The following is a 5,720-nucleotide window of genomic DNA, read 5'->3' as shown; positions in this document are numbered from 1 at the left end:
AAGCCGTATTCACCCTCCTCCATCAAGGCAAGTCCGTCAACTCAATGCAAGGCAGACCTTGGGGCTTGGGGCTAGGCGCTTGGGGTCTTGGAGTCTTGGGGTCTTGGGGTCTTGGGCTCCTTGGATTTGTTTTATGCGTCATTCGGCCAAATATTTCCTGCCTGCCCCGCCCCTGCCTTGCCTAGCTCATTGTGGCCCTGCCGGGGACTCGAATTCGTACCCGGACTCTGCTCGGACTTTTGGACTCATCATTTATATAAGCAGTGAGCGGCCATTCCCGTTGTCAGTTGTGGAAGGATTTACGCTAGCCCAGGCAAGACGTCCAGTCTGTCTGTGTGTCTTTCTTTCTGTCTGTCTGTCTGAGAGAGTGAGAGAGTGAGAGAGTGTGTGTGTGAGTGCCTGTGTGTGAGTGAATTATGGCCTCTGCTGATTTCTTTTTCGCCCTTTTTTCGTCCCCCAGCGGAATCGCCCTCGCAGCGCATGGAGTTCGTTCTCCGCTTTAGCACAGTGGCAAATTTATTGACAGATATAATTCCTTATGCGTATAATTAGAAATTCGGCAATCATTAGGCGGTCGATGCGCATATATCAAGTTAATGGCCTTTCCGCACAGACCCAAGATTGGATGGATCGATTGTCAGGGCAAAAGGCATGTTATGTACATATGTCCGCGCGATTTGTATGCACTACAAACATCTGATATTGGAGTGGAACGTAGGCATAATCAATTGTTTGCCAATAGCAAGGACTCAAAATGTTGGTTTTATTTATCTTGGCTAGAATCTGAATCGAGTCCCTGAGAAAAACCCATTACAGAGCGGATGATCCACTAATATTGGCTAATTTGTATCTTCTAAAACAACGTAATGGCTAAAAATGTCATTCATTACGCACAAGCACAACACTCAGTGGGCTTATTTACGGTTTAAGTCCCATTTGCCATAAAATAAAATCTTTCATTCAAATAAATAAACCAAAAACTCGAAAAAAGAGAGTGAAAAAGCGACAGACACAATTACCAAATTTGCATTTGCATGAATGGCAAAACAAACATATAAATTCAAACAGCAAAATAAAACATAAGTAAATAAAATTATTTATGACTTGGGCATATATAGAATGAAATCCAAACGAAATCGAGTACTTCTATTTAATTTTACAAAATTCAGAAAATACAGAATTGAGATGAAATCACACGGATAAGTAGGCAACTAAAGGTGAACAATAATAACTATTTTTATTTTAAAAATTATTATTAAAGTTGTTTATTAATATTCTCCTTGATTTCCTAAAATTCAGTATCCAATTTCTATATTTTTTTAAATTATTATTACAAATCTGTACCCCTATTTTTACCTATCCAGTTGCTCCAATATGTTTAACAAGTTGCGAATACGGCACCTATATGGCTCCTGGAGCGGGTCCAATCCACACGTGAACATTCTCCTCCCATCTTTGCACGTCAGTTTATGGGGTGGAGCTCGATGATGAGCAAGCTGAAAAGTGGTAGATGTGCAAAGAAGATGTTGCACAGAATGGTGCGCTATATATGCTACATGCGAGTATTCATAAATAATATTTATTAATGTATTTTTATGTGCGCAAAGAGTACACAGCGTAATAACTTATACAGTTGCCGTCGACGATTTTCGTACTGTGCTACTGTTGTCGGTACTGCTCGCCCTCAACATTATGACGTCTACAATTTACTGTCCATGTTCAGTTGTTTACTCAGATGCTGATGATGATGATGATGGCTGACTGGCTCGGTGGGTGCCTGGGTGGCTGGCTGGCCCGGCAATGTGACAAACTGGCTGGATTTTTGTCGTTGACGAGGGTGGCTATGCCGCCCATTAACAGCCCTCTCCACCTCCAATTCCAGTGGCCCAACTGCGGCGGCGTGCAAATAAAAATGATTAATGATGATGCCCGTTGCCACAGTCAGCTGAGGCGGACTCACGAGCAGCAATGCCGCCGAGTAGGCGACAGTTCCTCCTTTGACCCCATCCCTGATCCCGAAATGTGTGTCGCTCAGAAATAGAGAGGAAAAGGAACGGCCTACACATATAGTATATAAAGCTTAAATCTAATGATGGTATTGGATTAGATTAAACTAGAAAAAATATTAATGTTTATTCATAGTCGTCGGTCCAAGATGCTCCAAAATACTTTAATTTTGACATCGTGTGGCATATCCTATAGCTACCATCCGAGATGACCCCGTACAACAAAGCATGTGCAAGTAAAAAGTAAGATGTTTTTATTCCTCCTTACGGTGGCATTTAAAATAATACCTTCTCCGTTTCTTATTGTTATTTAATATTACTATTAATATTATATATTATTATTTAATATTACATATTATATGTAACGATTTTTATGTTGGCTCTTGAAAGTGCTTTTTTTGCCCAGTGTAAAAACGGGAACTGTAGCTGGAAGTTTGTTTAATTTCTGCAATTGCTACCACGGCAAGCTCCTAAATCAGGCGGATGGAAGCGCGGGGACAGGAGGATACGAGCAGCAAACATGTAGAGTTGGGCGGAGCACACCAAAGGTTAATAACTGCCATAAGATGATGCATAGCATGACGCGGGCACAGAACAGTTGACAGTTGACTGGCAGCCGGGTGAGAACGAGGAATGGTGGTGGAACGGGGAAGCCATGTTCTCTCTTGGCAGCCATTTTTATGCCTCTGGGCGGCGAACGTGAAATTTGGCCAAGCTTAGCTAGACCCACTCCCCGCCACAGTCGCGATAATCGCACCTTTGCACCTTTCTGCTAGCTTGTCTGAGCGACTCAGGTGTGCCACGAGCACAGACACAGCCGCACCGGGGCACGGACGCAGGTACAGATGCAGATACAGATACAGATTCAGATACAGACACAGACACAGACACAGACACAGACATAGACACAGAAACAGATACAGATACATTGGCGACTGGATCTACGGGGCAGCCAACCAGCGAGTGAACTCAACTCTTGCCAGCGGGGTGCATTTTCATTAAGAATGAAAAATGATGAGCAATCAATCATTTGCCCGGGAGGGTGTTTCTTATATACGAGTATGCGAGCTGCCTTTCCTTACCCGGCACTCAGCTCCATACCATCCCTTTCAACATACTGTAGTGCCGCCTCTCTCGCACTGCAGTGCATCTGTTAGGTACAGCTTGTAGATTGATAGCATTACCTGCCTCTGGTGTTCGGAATGGCTCGCCGTCTTCCAGTCCTCCATGTTGTGGCTGCTCTTTGGTTGGTCAATGCCTCACATTTCGTATAATTTACATCTTCATTTTCATGTATATAGACTCCTCCATTCGCTTGAGGTCTGTGTTTCCTCTTTGCTGAATTTTTATCGCTCGCCGAATATATTTCACCCTTGATTTGTGAGCTCTATCGAACACAACGAAGTGCAAGGGAGCACCGCTTACGGTGTTCAGATGTGAACTGTGGACTCCAAGCAAGAGCCTCCAATAAGAAGTCGTTGTTAGACTGATGATCTCAAAAATTTGGTCAAATTAACACAGCATCGAAGCCGACTGCGAGGAAAATGTGGATGCGTGCGGTGGCATAGTACACGTACTAAATGGAAAAACGATAAATGTGGGTATCAATTTGATTTGCTGCGAATGCTTTTTTTTATATAATTGTGTAAAAGAAACATGGAGCTATCGTTTAAAAGGGGAAAAGGGTGCTACCAATTGTATTCCAATGTCTTTACGTTATATGGGGTAGTCCAGTTCGTTGACTATCAGATATCCTTTACTCAGCTCGCAGGAGTCTATGTATCTAGAATCTGCAAGCTTAATATAAGCTTTCTTGCTTTTATAGTTCCTGAGATCTCGACGTTCTTACGGGCGGACTTAACCAGATCGACTCGGCGAGTGATCCTGGTCGGAAACGCTTTCTTCTACACTTTTTTACATATTTTTCAACGAATCTAGGATACCCTTTTAGTCTTAAAATAACGTCTACTATTGATCCACTTCTGTCTGCACCACTCAGTTGATGGTTTATCTGAAATTGTACAATTTTGTTAAATTTTCGGCAGAGAACGTTGGGCCGCGAACATAAAAACAAAAATCCTCCAAGACAGCCACAATAAATTCATAATTGGTCGTGGTGCGTACCTACTTCAGATTCGGAGAGCGCGATTTACATAAATTCAACGTTCCAGCCGTCGATTCACCAGCAAGATGAAACGGTCCCGGTCCGGGCTGACCAATAATAATAAGCAAATGTCAGCTGGATTCGACCAAGGGAATGAAAGATAATAAAAAACCACAGAGAAACGAAAATCGACGATGAACGCCATCAAGCAACGGAATCAATTCGAAAAAGCTATTGAAAAACAGACGCAGCAACTGTCATCGGACAAATGATTTGTATTTTTGTTTTAGTTATTTATGTTTCATAAATTATCGGATGTATCTTTTTACGATATTAATTTTGCTCCGACTGCCCCTCAGCATGGTCTCTATGGGCCTCAAAACGGATGCCGCGACTTGGTCTGCCTGCCGATCAAGATTTTATTTAAATGGAACTCATCAACGCTCATTTGGTGGCTCTGTGACTTCATCTCCATCCATGATGGCAATGTTGGAGCTCGATTCCCGCCTTTTGTTTTCTTTCCATACTCCGTACTGAAAGGGTATATACATTGAATGGTCAGCGGGTACTGAACTAACTGCACGGTAAGGAGGGCTTGAATACATAACCCATTAGGCAACGACTTCGCTGATTTCTTTTTCACTTTTTCACTACTTATAGAAAAAAGTTGACGAGTCCGAGTCCGAGTCGGGTTTTTACATCAAGACCTAGGGAGCTGTGACGATTTACCAAGGGGTATACCCTAGTCTTATTCCGACACATTGACACAGTTTTCCTCAGTTGGTCTTGTCCACATTTCGCGGCTTTTGGGCCTCTCTCCCGGGTTCAGCCTTAATTATAGAGGTCGACTCTGCTGATGATGCCTTAATGTCAACGTCGTCCCGCCGCTTGCTTCGTAGTTAATTAATGGACTTCGTCGTATTAAACTCATTAGTTCGCTTTCTGGGCATAATTTTAATTAATCACTCACAAATCCACGCACACGCAACCGCAGAGGAGACTGCGATACAGATTCGAGTAGAACGACAAACACGTTTGGATCGCCTTATCAGAAAGTCTTTGCATATTAAACGATCTGCTGGCTACCTAAAAACACAAATCGAAGTCGGACCGCAGATCCGAAAGCGAATTCGAATCGGAACCGAGATCCATATTTAAGCGAAAATTAAAATTCGCTGAACAGCGAACAGATCGACAGATTGTTCGTTACTCAATCGATTTTTAATTTTAAAATGAGATAAATCAAAATTAAGAAAAACGAACGCAGAAAACGAACGCTCAAAAGAGACTCGCGCAAAAAGACGAAGCAAATTAACATTCGCTCGCCCGCCATTCGATTTGATATATTAAACTCAAAATGTATATTTCATCATTAAAAAATGAAGAAAAAGGCAAAACAAGAGCCGAGCGCTCAGGCGAAGAACGAAATGCTGGAAAAGATCGAAACTAGTTTTACAGGTAAGCCCGAGATGAGGCTGAGATCGGATCAGATCGGATGCTACGAGATTCGTCCATCGCCATCGCCATTGGGTCTCGGGCCTCTCCCTCTCGCTCCCACTCGGCTGCCGCTGCAGCCGCTGCAGCCGTCCCGCTCGCCCCGACGCTCGTAT

This window comes from Drosophila mauritiana, chromosome 2L (assembly GCF_004382145.1).
Source record: "Drosophila mauritiana strain mau12 chromosome 2L, ASM438214v1, whole genome shotgun sequence".
Taxonomy (NCBI): domain Eukaryota; kingdom Metazoa; phylum Arthropoda; class Insecta; order Diptera; family Drosophilidae; genus Drosophila; species Drosophila mauritiana.
This window is presented reverse-complemented; position numbering follows the sequence as displayed.